General features: G+C 43.4%; 1 protein-coding gene across 1 annotated transcript in view; it reads right to left on the bottom strand.

The window, feature by feature from the left end:
• The window catches only part of PTPRT (protein tyrosine phosphatase receptor type T), a 468,237-nt gene extending 454,552 nt beyond the window's left edge, over window positions 1-13,685 (bottom strand). The window contains exon 1 of the mRNA XM_069033796.1: window positions 13,635-13,685. The gene's annotated coding sequence lies outside the window, so the exon portion shown is untranslated. The remainder of the gene's footprint in view (window positions 1-13,634) is intronic.
• Window positions 13,686-15,382: the final 1,697 nt, after the last annotated feature.

Genomic DNA, 15,382 nt, shown 5'->3' with positions numbered 1-15,382 from the left:
TGCCCCTAGCCCTGATTAGGGAGCCTTGTCCCCGGCCACCCCTTCACAGGGGCTGCTGGACAATGAAAGCTGCCTCTGGGGAACTGCTGTACGAGGCTCCTGTCTCTCTGTCCCCGAGTTCTCTGTGGGTGATTTCACAAAGAGCCGAATCACAAGAGCTGGGATCACTTGTAGCTGGGAAATCGCTACACTTGCTGAAATCACCTGTTCCCCAGGGAAGCGGCCACTGCCCCTGGAAGAGCTGTTCCTTGCAGGACACTCTTTCTAGGAAGGTCACAGCACACCAGTGCTGACCAGCATCAGACCCCCTGCAATACCAAACCATTAATACTGTTGGACCAGGAATCTCTTCCCCATGTCATTCAAGGCTGAGCTCCCACTCCTAAACAGAGCCTCAAAAAACTAAAGAAAAGGTGCATGCCTAATGACTACTGAAACACTCAGATTTTTATTCTCCAATTCTCTCTGCTCTGGTGCTCTACTGATTTAGATATTTAACAATCTCTTCTAGCATAGCCAAATTGCAATTTCTCTCCCCATAATTAATCCAAGGTGCTGCTGGACTAAGTAAAACAAAGGAACTAATTTAATCCTAGCTGAAATGCCTCCAAAATTAGTAATAGCATACTTACAACATTATTGAACCTGTATTACCACCTTCTTCAATTCTTTTTTCTTTCAATACTACTGAAGGACTTCATTAGCTTTTAAAGAGAAATATATACAATAAACAAATCTTGGCTTTTTGCTGTGGTAACCATTTTCATGGACAGCAAGAAGAATTAAATGTAATTGAAATTATCTGCAGAAAACACCCATTCTGAACTAGCTGAGCTGGTGTAAAGCCCAATTAAACCAGCAATCTTTCCACATCTTCATACACACACACTGACTGCAGGCACAAGAAGATATTTTTCCAACTCTGTGAAGCAGCAGGAGAGACCATGACAGGGCCAATGTGCTAAGGAACGTGTAGGAGGCAGCAATAACAAACTGACACGAAGAAATAAGGTTGTAGTTGGAACAAACGGAGCTGTGTGGAGAAGTTCAGGGGGTTTCTCTCTGATCTAACGTGCTATCCCACCCACCAGTAGACCTAGATTTGCCTTCTATCCCTCTGGCATGACCAAGCCACCCTGTGCAAAGGAGACTTGAATCTGGGTTACCAGAGCTCTTCTGAAACGTGCTTTTATTCTTCAGCAAGCACCAACAAGACCTCGTTTTCAGCTGGAATAAATTACCCAGGATGAAGCTAGTTTCTGTATTGCCATTATCCAACAGTGTTTTCTCACTAGACATCCTGAATTTTCAAGTGGTGCAAAGCATTTACTGGGGCCTGTGTGAATACACTAAATTATGGCTTACCTAACAGCACCACCTCCTTCTAGCTTTCCACCTTCAGGCCAGATTTCTGTAATTTAGCAGTAACACCTCATCGAAGGCTTGAAAAGCTTTCAGCTGGCTGAGCAGAAGCAGCAAATAAAGAGCAGTAAGGCTGCAAACATAACCAAGCTGGGACTCAATCCGGAAAGACAGAGTAGGCTTTTGCTCTCCAAAACTCAGAAGTGCACACAGCAGACTTAAACAGGCTACATTTTAATTCGCTTTTCTACATCCAATCCAAGAGCGGTAGGAATTCCCTTAGCTCAGGCACTCATTAGTCCGTGTCTGCTTTAGTCACACAAAACACATCATCCCTTCAGGAAATGGTCTGACTGCCTTGTTCACTCATTGTTATTGTAAGATAGAGGTCAAACAACCTCAGCATCTCTCTGTGTCCCAAATCCACAGTGCAAAATGAACAGAGCTAGGCTCTGAAAAGTGTTAACTAATTTAGTGCTATCCAAAACTTTGCCTTGTGTTTCACTTTCCCCTGTGCCATGTGGCCTGAGGTTCACTTTCTTTGAGTTTCACTTGGTTTTTCACAGTATGCCCCTACACTGAAACACCAACACCAGCTCAGGATTGGGAACATGCTCAAAACCACCCCCCAACACACCTTATTTTGGTGCTCACATCCTGTACTTAGAGCCAGTGTTGTACTGCCGTGGGGACCAGCAGTAATGCAGCTGTGGTGGCACAGATCACACATCAGCCAAAGCTCTGACAACCAAAGCCTGGGTGCATCTCCATTCCACCCCTGGGATTGCATCCCCAAGATTTCCAGTTCCCCCATGTGAATCAAACCCCTCCTATGTTGTGTTTAAAAAGAGGAAGACAGAAACAAGGATGTTCTGCTAGGAAAGTGAGTGAAGTACCTCGGCTCTCCCATCTGGTAAACAGCCCTCTCTGTCTGTGTGCAGAACTCAGGACCTTCTGTTTACTCATTGATTTTTAAATAACATTTCCCAACCTGGATGCACAGAACAGCTCCTGTAGATCTTCCTGCTGATGCCTTCCTGAGGAAGCCAACAGCCTGAACCAAGAGCACTACCAGGGGCTGTGACCTTCCCCATCCATCTTAATTAGGTACTCACTTCAAAAGGCTTTTTGCTACACAGCTCCTGCCAGCATCAAACAAAAAGACAAACACCAGCCTTGAGTCATCAAAAGTGTAATTACAGGGTCTCCTGGAGAGGTGGCTCTGCCTGCTTCTCTGGTTTTCACTCTAGGAATTTATAGCAGAGAAACAGCACTTTGACAATACTTAGAAGAGCCCTACAATGAGAAAATACACCAAGAGACACTTGCACAAAGTACAGCTTTATCTATCTCAACAGCCCTATCAGAAACGATCACATTGCTTATTTAGTGCTCTCCCACCCAGATTTTCAGATGTATTCCAGCCCTCCCCTTTCTTTAAGCACAGCTGTGGACAGCCCATGCAGACCCTGCAGCACAAGGTGCTGGCACCCATCGATCCATTTAACTCCACAACCTGGGATGAAGCAAAGGATTCAGGAGAAAATGGGTTCTCAGATGAAGTCACAGGGCACTCCAGAGCACACAACTGCATTTGCCAAAGGAGTTCCTCATGCACTACCGACAGTCCCTGCACCTCACACACCAGAAATGCCAAGTGCCAGCAGATGCCAAAATGTAGTGAGGCACTCCTGCCAAACCTGTAGCACCCAAGGTACCTTAATCCATGTATGAAGTAGCTCATCTACCTTGCCTTCTGCCTTGGGGAAGCTGTGCTAATAAATATTCCTTAAAAATAATTAAGTTGAAAAAATTCTAAGCACACTCTACAAATATGGTTTAGTTCACCCACAAACAGCTGGGACAATATCAAAGTCCTGCTCCTGCAGACACAGACTTAAAACCAAAAAAACAACAAAACCAACCACAGAATGGTAATCTTGAAAAATTCAAGACTGATAAGTTACCTCCTAATATACCACACCTGCTCCAGGAGCAGATCAAAGTGCAGCCACAAAACCAGAACCAACTATCCAGAAAACATCTCAGCATTTATGGTTGTTCAGAGGCAGCATTTTGCTAAGGGAACACTTGGAGATAGGAGTAACCAGTTGAACATTCTTACTCCTGTGCTCCTTTTTGCCCTGATGGGTCATGAGAGGGGAACACACAACTCTTTTTCCAGCCCAACAGCTCACCAGGGGTTTCTCCCCAGCATCAATATTTTTCTGGTGTATATTTCTACCTGATGTAAAAACTCCTGTTTCTCTTTCCATGATCTCCTTGGATCTGAAGAACGATTGAAGCACCAAGGACACTGGCATTACCAGTTTTCCTGTTGTTAGGACAAAGCTAAACAACCACATTTAGCAAGAAATCTTTTGATTTGGGTTACATCTGCATCCCTCCACCTTTTACCCACAGAAGCTCAAGCATTCGTACAACAGTGCTGAATAAAATGATTGTTTTGTGAGAGAGTTGAGGCAGCACAACGTGCTGCTAACCCACTCAACAAAACACTGACATTTATGCTTACAACTGAGAAATAGCTCTGCTACACGGAGAAGTATTCAGGACTAAAACTTCCAAATAAAACACATCCTTGCCTTAAATCTGTTATTTTCTCCTATGCTAATAGATTAACCAAAGTTCTTTTCATTACTTGAAGCAAAGATTACAATATAAGTCACAAGAAACCCTCATTTTTCTTTCACCTGATGACTTCAGAAAGCAAGCTGATGTCACATGAACAGCAATAAAAACATTGGAACCAGGCAATTCATTACTGCAGCAAAGTGTTAAATAATAAGCTTTCCCCATTCCTGTTTTCTCCTCTTTTAATTTTAAAAAATTTCTTGCTACTTGGAGTTATTTTGAAGCTATGAATGTTTATTCTTCTGCCTAGTTGTTGAAACACTTTTAGCAGAGACAACAAAAGGAAACAAATTATTTCACAGAAAAACAGAATAAGAGCGTTTAATGTTATAGTGAAAGCCAAATCAACTGCTCCTATAATAAATCTTTAATCCCCTGAAAATGTTCTCTTACAATAGCAGCACATTGAAGCGAGGAAGCAACACAGCTCGAGTCATTCAGCTGACAGTGCAGCAGAAGAGCCATTCATGTCTGACACAATGACTGCAACGCCTTGCTCCAAATGGGCAGGCATAAAATAAATGGGATTGCAGAGGCAGGAACATCACCTGCAGCCATCAGGTGACACAAGGTTAAGAGCACTCACTGTCCAAGCCTCCTGTGTAACAACATTAAGGTGGATCATGGGCACTCCGAAGCCTTTAAGGTGGTGAAGACCAGGGTTCAAGGGCTGCTCAGTGCATTCTGCTCTGAGAAAGTGTCACCCAGCACACAAGGCACAGCTGCCACTGTGCTGCTATCAACAAATAAAGTTATTTAAACCTTCCCTTCACCCCTCAGAGGCAAAAGAATCCTCCAGTGTGAGCTCTTGTTCCTCTCAGTGCTTTGACCACAGGATAAAAATACTCTCCATTTCTCCCTTGTCCTGCAGTGCCCTTCAGGAGCCAAGTGCTGCTTCAACCCTCATCTGGTGCTCTCTGCAGATAAACCCCAAGTGCCTCCCTGTGTGTCACCTGGAGCTGCCAGCCCTCCCTCCCTCAGTGTGTGCTGCTGCCCAGCTTCTCTTAGGGGTTACAAACCCCAGGGATTAGGTCCAGAAAGGCTCTTGGTGTCTTATCTCTGTCAGGAGGGGTTGTATGTCCATGTTCCTGGGGAAAAAACCATTCTGCCACACCTCAGCTTAAAATGCTTCTAGCCCTTGGAGGTGTCCAGAGACAGAATCACAGAGCCATGGGATGGTTTGGATTGGAAGAGACCTTAAAGCTCATCCCATCCCACCCCCTGCCATGGGCAGGGACACCTTCCACTAGCCCAGGTTGCTCCAAGCCCCATCCACCCTGGCCTTGGGCACTCCCAGGGATCCAGGGGCAGCCACAGCTTCTCTGGGCACCCTGTGCCAGGGTCTGCCCACCCTCACAAGGAAAAATTCCCCTTCTGTACATCAAACCTAAATTTCTCCTCTTTCAGGCTGAACAGGGTTTGGGGGTTTCTGTTTGACTTCTACAGGTTTTGTGGAATTCTTTCAAGTTATCAAATTCAATTTAATAAATTGAAAGGCATTAATATAATTCATCTGGCTGTTCAGCAATTCTTATCAAAATCCTCATCTCCAGTGATAACAGTAACCAGCTTCTCAGATAAAATAAAAATACAAGAGGTCTGTTGCAGGGGGAGTCATGGCTTTTTTGGGGAAATTTTTTTGTTTGGAGGATGAGAGTTTTTTGTTGTTGATGGGTTTGGTTTTTGGTAGAAGACAAAAAAATAAATTCACAGCCCTTAATATCTGGAAAACTGGAAGTTAAATTTACCTTAAAAATGTCAGTCTCACCTCTTATGGGTAGGATGAACAAAGGGTCAAGATACAAGACTGTATCTGTCTTTATTTCTTGAGCAGGGAGATTTTTTGTTTTTAAAAAAAACTCAAACACAACTGAGCTATTTACTGAGGTCTTGCAGCCAAACTGTCACAAGGGCTTTTAGTGCCAGGCTGAGCAGGATGTGCAAAGAAAAAAAGCCCAGTGTGATCTAATCACCAAGAGGCTGGAAAAGATGATTTTCAGTCTGCACCAAACACTACTTGATTTTGTTTGACCATTTTCCACAAACCAAATCAATATCTCCGAGCAGAGAAATCAATCAATGCACAAAACTTTTTCAATCATTGTACCAAAGGAAGAAAACACAGAGGAAAAAGCCTTTTCCATGTCAGAGCAAGTGCTGGGTGACAAGGAGCACACAGTGAAGGCAAAGCCACATGTGGAGGGTTAGTGCCCTTCCCAAATAGAACAAAACTTCAGTCCAACCCCATTGCAAGAGCTGGGGTGACAGAAAAACCTCAATGACCCCTCCTGCAAGTCATTTCTGTGGGAAAACTGTACCACATTAAAAATATTGAGATATGCTAGGTTGGTTATGTTCTTTGGCCAGGCACCTTCTCCTCTCAGAATTCCTCTTGTTTATTTAATTTCACAGGCCATTTGAGTTTTCCATCTTCATTTTTGTGCTTGTTTTCTTTTAATTTAAAAAAAAAGCTTTGTGTTTTCATGCATTTTAAGCTTTTTAAGAAACAAAGTTGTTGATGCTGTTCTTTGTTATCTGTTTATTTTCTTACAGAAGAATAAAAAGCTTTCCAGATGAGTATTACTGGCATTTAAATTAAAACAATAGAAAAAAAGTTTTTGTTTTTAGAGTTAGGAGACACCCTGGTTCCTCTCTAAGTGCTGACCTTGATGAATATGAAATTCATTGTTCGCCAATAAATTTTACTTTCTGGGAGAAAAATTAAGCTGCTTCACCTGAGATCTTGGCTGGCATCATTTTGATGCTGACAAAAAACTACCCCAACAGTTCCAGGGACCTTACAAATTACAGATTTTGGGCAAATCCTCTTTGCTCAACACAAGAGGCACCACCCAGCAGGCAGTGGGTGTTGAACAAGTTGAAAATGGAGTAGAAATCTGCAATAACAGCACAGCTCTGACTGACAAACCTGCAGGACACTGGCACTCAGGGTACCATGTCCACAAACCATCATTTTCTTACCAAGCACACCCTTCCCCATCTCAAACATTTCACAGCTGGCTCCAGGAAGAAAAGAGGGAGCAAAACCATACTTGGTGTCATCTTTGAAACATCTTTTCCAACACTGACAAGTGTTCAGGGTCCTTTCCTTCAGTGTGGAAAGCCTGCCAATCCTCACTATGAAAAACAGGTATTTCAACACATTTTTGCTCATCTCAGAAAAGTCCAGGCTTCCCCTGGGATAAGCCACCTTATTTATAGCATTTAACCTTGATTATCCCTGTCCTGCTGTCCACATGTGAGGTGTTCACCAAACTCTCAGATCCTTCCTCCAAGCCACACAGACACTAACACACAGCACAAACAGCAAGTCGTGTCTGTACAGAGCACAGGAACCGCCTCAAATGAAAAATTCATTCGTGGTTTTACCATCCCTACATGCCAAGTCATATCTATCAATCACCCATGCTGATTCATTCAGCAAATTCTTCTGCTGAGACACACTGTCCTCAATTTCAGACATGTTTAACTCTCAGCATTCTCTGCAGGTGTAGAATGCTCCTCCTTTCTAGTGATTTTACCTTGAAACCCTCCACATGGATCTGTATCTCGGCCATGAAGTGGTTGCTGAATACAGGAAACTTCCTTTATAAATGCCTGGCTGGAAGTCAAGGAGTCCTAGACCCCTGGCATTTGGGTACAACCTATTTGTAAAGCTTTCCCCAAAAGTAGTTTTTGTTTCTTGTTACCAGACTTTGTCTTTGGCCCAGGACCATCAGACCCAGCAATTCATTTCTTTTGTCATTCCCAAATCCTCTCACCAGGGACCAGCTCGAGGCTTATCCTCTCTGGCACACAGTTCTACACCCACCAGGGTGTTCAGCTTTGCTCTGCAGCCCTGGAAAGTGCATTACTTCATTTCAACAAGGGAAGTCCCCACACCAACACTTTAGAACCCCCCCTTCACTGGAGTCCACGTTCTTCCAAGGCAAACTGCCTTGTTTCCTTTTCACTTACAGGTTCTTTGCATGAATTTGAAAATGCAAAGTTTTGGCTCTTACAAGTGTCCAATTTTGAGGCATTTCTAGCCCTGGGCCACTTACAGCTTCAACAGGTTGGTGGAAGATGATCACTGAAGCCTTAGGACACTGCAAACTCCCCTTAGGAACTCAAGCACCTTTTAAGGGGCACTTTTAGCTTATTAAATCCTTGCTGTCTACTCATAAGCCTTGCACAAGTTTTTTTTTTTGTTTCTGCTTCTATAAATTTCTACTGTTCTTGAGGCACAAAGTTGCTTTCTGCCGGCAATCATCTCTGAATTTTCATTATTAATGCCACAGATGAGTCTGTCCTGCAGCACACCCCATAATGAGATTTGTGCTGCTACTCTTTAAAGAAACTCCCCTGCACACAGAGCCTCAGTCTGCCCTTGTCTCCTCACCTGAAACCAAACTTGAAGCATCCCCCAGTGCAGCCTGTCTGTGCAGGCACTGCTCTCAAGATCCTTCACAAGTCTGTGCTTTCATCTCCTGATTTCTGGGGTTGCTGCACTGCTGAAGAGGGAACAGCTTTTATTGCCAGACACACTGAGGAAAAGCTCATTTCTGTTTGTCATTATTTCCTTCTCGAGAAACCTGAGAATAAAGCAGCAGGTGATTACCCACTCCTGGTAACCATCTCACCATGGATACTCTAAGATCAGGATTTGCCCATGGCTGGGGTTTCCTCATTACCAGCAGGTTCATTGGGCTATTGATCATACTACAAATGTAAAAAAAGATCACACTCCCCTTTCCTCTCTACCCTCTCCAGACCATGTGGCATCACTTCAGCATCCTGACCATCCCTTCCTATTCATCAGATTTCATCCACGTAACCCTTCAATTCCCACCCAAACCATGAATTTGGCCTCAGAACACTGCTTGGAATTAGCTGCTTTATTCCATACATCAAACTGGCAGGACTGCCAGTGAGCAAACATAAAGGCAGGGGCAGCATGGCTCATTAGCAGAGCACACACAGTCACCAGGAGCATCTCAAAGATGAAAAGAACCATTTCAAGTATCACATCCCTTCGAAAATAAACAACAAAAAAGGCAGCAGTACAGCTTGTCAGATGAAGTTGATTACAAATCAAGCACATTCACAGACCCAGGTCACAACATTTGGGTTCATTAGGAAGAAAACATTAAACAAGCAGTGGCATGTGCTTTTTATGGCAGCAGAGTCAAAACCCAGCTTCTGAGTTTTTTGCTTTGGTACAGATCCCTGATAAAAGGGATCTATTCATGTTCTGCCTGCTTTCAAATGACACCAAAAAATATTTTGCCTTCTCTAAATCAGATTTCAAAACCTGATTATCTTAGTTTTAGCCACAGTATCAAAGGCAAGTAAATGTTTAAATAATGAACAAGAATTTACTTGGACAGCCAGCAGACTATTCTGTATTACAGTCCAGCCCAGAATAGACTTCAACATCAAAATCACTATTTTTTTTTTAAAAATCGTCCTTGAATCACAGTACCAGCAAGCAGTTCATTTAAATGTAGTAATTCTGAGAATCATTTCAGCTTTGATTACCAGGAAGACAGAAAAATGGAGAGAGGTGTCAGGATAGCAGCTTAAGGGCATCCAGTCTACAGAAACAAGAGAGAGTTCTCTAGGAAGACTTGCCATTATCCCTAAGAAAATACATTTCAACCTCCCTGGAGTCTTGTTCATCCTCCTCACATCTGTCTTAGAAGTCCAAGTTTAGAAGCAGTGCCAGTGATAAATGAGATTTCCCCTATGCAAGTTCTCTTCCTCCCTGAACAGTTATATAAATCTAACAAAGGAGATGCTGCTCCCCCTGCCACCCCAAGGCTTTAGAGCTGGGGAGGGGGAGAACAAGAGACACAAAAGGGATGAAATTACAAAAGCTTACTATGCTCACCCTAAACCATTGGGCTACATTATTTCTGGCAAAATCTCGCCATTTAAGGGGCACTTTCCACTTTATAACCATTCACAAAGCAATTAATTGAGTCTCAAAAAGCTCTCAAAGGAAAGAAGGGACAGTATGAAAAGCACAGAACATTGTTTAATGAGGAAAAAAACCTCAACTATTTTTCTATTCCTTTTTTTTTCCAAGTCCATTTCTAAAAATTGAAGATTTGTTGCATTTAAATTCCAGTTTGCTACTCACAAGGCAGCATTTCCCTTTCTATTGGAATAGCTTTCTCCTCTATGCTTCCAACCCCAGTGTTAGCCCTTCTCTGCATGTCTGCAAAGGCTCCAGTCACTTCCTCACTTTACCTGAAGGACATTCTGGGGATCTGCTATCATTTCTTATGGAATTGGGAGACCAAGTCTAACAGCACCCAACTCCACCTACACCAAACAAAGGGGGATGAGGGAGAAGGGAAAAACCCACGAGTGGGAGAGCACAGCTCACAGCAGATCAGCCCAGGAGCTCCAACCTGAGTTTAGAAACTTTCTTTCAAGTTATAAATTAGTAAATCTATACTTTTTGTGTGTGTTGGAAATTCCTTCTCCAGCACCATCCAGGAGTTGGTTATTTCCAAGAGGGATGTTCTCCAGCAGTTACCTGTGTCCCCCACTTGAGAGGGAGAAGGAAAAGGGCTCCCAAGGCAGGCACAAAGGTAAAAACACATGTCCAGGATAAAAAAACCTCTCTCTGCTGCAAACTGGACTGAGACACCAAACTTTTCACCCAGACCACTGGGCAGCTGCCCAATTCAAACCTTCCACTACTGCTCTGTCAGCCTTGGAGAAGCTCAGCTTGATAACCCAGAGAGAAATTTTGTTTGACCAACACAAATGAGACAAGCCTGTTCCAAAAAACAAGAGTTGCCAGCCCAGACAAGTTGCTAATGAGCAGCTGTCCTATTAAACTTTGAAAGCCTACTTGATTTGTAAGAGATTCCTTCTAGCACAACATTTGAGGATTTCTTTTAAAAATAAACACCAGAAAATTAAAAATTACTGGTTAGCAAACACACACACACAGATACATTTGAGGATCCATGTCTTGGTATGGAAGGAAGGGAGATTTCTTGCCCTTCATTCCCAGCCCCAAACTGCAATTACCTACACGGGGACTTCACACCTTTCCTGGAAGTTGCCCTTTCAATAATCCTCAGTATAACCAACAAGCCCCACAGGTAATGAATTCAGACTTTTCACAGCCTGAAAGCTACTCAGGTTTGTCAAAATGATTTTTATTCTTACGGTTTATTATCTTGTTGTGAAGATTTTTATGAGAAATAGATTAAATCACCACCCTGATGTGTGCATTTCATTAAGCCTCTAATCCTTAAAGAGTCACTAACACAGCTCACCACTGAAAAGCATTAAATCATCGTTCAGTCATATTGACCAAAATAATCTCCTAATTATTTCAGAGAGGAGCAGAGCACCAGAGAGGTGCTGTAAATTACACCTCAAAATGCACAACACAGAAGGAATAAAGGCAACTTTGATTACTTTTGATATGTTTGAATACAGGAAAGTAAGAAATATATCTCTACTGAGCAACTTACTCAGGGTAGGTGGGATTTTTAAGTGGTTCAGGATTTGGATGGGGCATGGAACAAGTTGCAGCTGCAGCAGATCAGCCCCTGCCACCACAGTGTCAAGAGAACCACAATGAGCAATGAATTCCAGGTGAGGAACATTTAGCAAACTCAACCAACTTCTGAAGAAAAGGCCCCAAAAGCACAGCCAGTCTGTAATAAAAATAAATTTCCAACCCCACAGCTGATAGTGGAGCTTGCATTAATTGGAAATGGGTTTAGTTTTTTCTCAGGTTGCTCTACCATAAGTGTAACTGGAAGCACATGTGAAGGGCACCATTTAAAGGCTGGACTTTATGATCTTGGGTGTCTTTTCCAACCTTACTGATTCCTAAGGCTGGAACTCACTTCTGACTTCATCCTCCCCTTCTTCTCTCCTTTTAGGTGGGCACAGAGGAGACCTGCTGCCACCAGCAGAGCCCCAGACACACAAACATCATTTTTCTCTCTTGCCATATCAGGTGATGATTTCCACAGCTTCCCAAAGGCTATTCCTGCCAGTATCTCACACACACACACTTGCTGAAGACTCAAGAAGCAATCACAACCAATGCAAGGAGGATTCCAGTAAGGAAAGCTGTGACTGATACAGCTTTATATTCCATGTTAAATTTATTACACCCTCTGTAACTGCAGCCATAAATCTTTCAAGAAGAGCTTGCTTCTAAAGCTTGATTTCCAGTATAATATTTGCAATTTAAACACCCAATGGACCAATAATAATTCACTGTCAACCTTTATAAACCCTTTTGAATAACTTGCATTCTCATTACTAGAAAGATCATCAGAAATGAATGAAAAAAACACCAAGCAGACTTCGAAGGAAGAAGAAATCCCTCAAGTCAAAACATGAGTTCAAAAGATAACTTTTACATTTCTGTAGCTTTTTTTAACCAACTTTCTGTGTTATCATGACTAATAAGGCCCAGAATCACCTTCCCAACTAAACAGACATGGGAGGATTCATGGTGAGGCACAGCTTTCAGGTAGATGCACCTAGATCCCCTGAGAGAATTGAAGTTTAAAAGAAAAACACTTTGAGCAAACACTAAATAGACACAGCTGTAAAAGACAGGAAACAAACACAGCAGAGGGGATTTTGAAAGAGGCCTCTTGCCTACCACTATTCCCCCCCACACAAGGTCTTTACAGGTTTGCTTTTATTAGAGAATCTCAAAATATTTTGGGTTGGGGGGGGGGGGGCCTTAAAGTTCAGCCAGTTGCAACCCCCTGCCACAAGAAGGGAAAATGCAGGTTAATAAATGTCTCTGTTGCTGCCAACTCTGCACAGTCCCCACATCTCCTGGAAAAGCCCTTTATGAGCCTCATCTCAGCAAGCTCCCCAGCAGCCAAACTCCCCAGCCCACCCTGTGCTCCAGTCTGGAGCCTTCTCTGCCCACCTTCACAAAGCATCACCTCCCTTTATCCAACAGGGATTTCCTCTGCCTTAAAAACACCCCACAGGAACCCACTTCCCAAAACCCCCAGCCAGCACCACAAAACGAGGCAGTCAGGGAAACACTGTCCCACGAGCTTCAAACAGCCCAACTCCCCCTGAAGCTGGCAGGGCTTGTTTGGGATGGTGGACAGAGGGATTTCATTGAAAGGATAGGAACTCTGTGATGATCAAAAGATGCTATTTTTAAATATATTTTTACCTTGTTCACTATGCTTTAGACCCCACTGGACTCTGCTGCAGGCTGGATTTTCTCTTTAATTAACCAAGCTGACCAGGAGTAAGTTAGACTTATGCTTAATTTCCTTCCAGCACTCTTTCCTTTTGATAAAATTAAAAGCACAGAAGGGCAAATACCACTGGGTACTCGCCCACAAGCCTGAATCAAAGGTAGAGAGGACCATACAGGATCAAGAATCCTCATTTCTTTGAGGCAAACCTGCCTAGACCTCTCCCTTAGTGCAGGACACCACAAAAAAACCAAACCAGCTTTTGAGCTGAAAGAGTCAGGTTTTAGGAGCATGGAAGTCAGACTAATTAATTTTTTTTACAACACCAAAAGCACAAACTACTAAATTAAAAACCAGAAATTAAAAAAATTTTTAGATATTTCTGCAGCAGCTTACCTTGCCCAGCCAGGTGAGTCCTCCTCCCAAAGCTCCCACACTGCACCAGACCCAGCACACTGCCCAGGCCTCCCTGGGAATTTATTGATTCCATAATCACAAACTCCTGGCTCCCTGTCCTCACCTGGGCTCAATTCCCTCCCCCCTTCCCTCCCCTCCTCTGCACCCTGCAAATTGCCTTGCCCAGCCCTGCACAGCTGCTTCCTATAATCCCACCTGGGCACTCCCTTAAACCACACAAGCAAGAGAGCAAGAGGATTGATTTCTTTTTTTTTTATCACAGAGATCAGAGAAACTTAGGAAAAAAGCTTATAAATTAGGAAAACTGTGAGCCTGATTTGTCTTTTGTATAATCCAATGAAGCTTCTGAGCTTCTCTACTCTGACTGGGAGCAATTAGGAGATTAACTGTAAACCACAAGAAAGATGGGCCTTGAGATTGCTGCAGCCAGCCCTCCCTCAAACTGCTTTGGTTAACTCAGATTTCTAACAGAAAACATCCAAAAAGCTCGTGGGATGAAGGACACCCTATGAAAGTGTTCTCCCAGTTGCATCCTGGAACAACATCTCACTCTAAAAACCTTTGTGTTTAATTAAAATCTCACCAGGCTTTTTTACACAGCTCTATTAATTAGGATGTAAATAGATAATAGAGGCTGTTACTTCTGTCTACAGAGCTTTGCCCTCACTCACAGATTGTCCCTTTTTATTCATGCAGACCTTGCAAAAGCCAGCAAACCTGTGAGGTTTCCTCCTCCTTTCTCTTCTCCGGAGATGGATAAACCAGGTGTTTTCCAGTCCCCAGATGCCTCTTTGTTGGCTTCATGGCACTGTGGGGATTTCCTGACTCTGCTTTTACTTGTATTTTGAACAGAGTGGACACACACGTGATCATTCATAAAAAAGAGGATTAACCACAGCTACCAGAATGCCCATACCTTGCCACCTGAATTTATTCCTTGAAGCCTTGCCTCCTGGGAGCAGAATACCTGCAAATTCGGGGTCGCTCCCCACTTCCAGGACCTGGGATTCTCCATGGGACAGGGAGAGGTAGAGGTTCTGCAAGCAGCTGGTCCAGATTTGTTCATTCTGCACTAAAACTCCCTCACTCCAACACCTACCTGCAGGCTGAGCAACTTCCCCCAGCCAGAGAATTTAGGTATCAACAGTTAGCTATAAAAGGCTGTTCAGCATGCTTCATTCAGCCTGCTAAGAGCTCTTCTGGAAAATTATTATTTATTCCCCTCATGCCAGTCACAAAAGGAGCACACAAATGCCAGTCAACACAACTGTGGCACTGAAATAACTGAGTTTGCAGTTCATGCCTTCATGAAGCAGCTTTCCCTGTACTGCAGATATATTAAAAAAGGTCAGCAGAAATATCCACTGTTATTTCAAAGGCCTTTCTCTCCTGTCTTTGGGTGGGTTCTTAGAAATTCAGCATGTTTTTCTGATCTGTCTAAAAGATAGCAAGAATGTCACTTTTTCTTTGTCCCACTATCAAGCCTAGAGAAGAGAAGGTTGTGTGGAGAGCTCAGAGCAGACTTCCAGTGTCCAAGGAAGCTGGAGAGGGACCCTGCATCAGGAACTGCTGCGACAGGACAAGGGGGAATGGGTTCAAACTGAAAGAGGGGAAATTTAGGTTGGATATCAGGAAGGAATTGTTCCCTGTGAGGGTGCTGAGGCCCTGGCACAGGGTGCCCAGAGCAGCTGTGGCTGCCCCTGGATCCCTGGAAGTGTCCAAGGCCA

The sequence above is a fragment of the Aphelocoma coerulescens genome, chromosome 20 (genome assembly GCF_041296385.1).
Source record: "Aphelocoma coerulescens isolate FSJ_1873_10779 chromosome 20, UR_Acoe_1.0, whole genome shotgun sequence".
NCBI lineage: Eukaryota > Metazoa > Chordata > Aves > Passeriformes > Corvidae > Aphelocoma > Aphelocoma coerulescens.
This window is presented reverse-complemented; position numbering and strand designations above follow the sequence as displayed.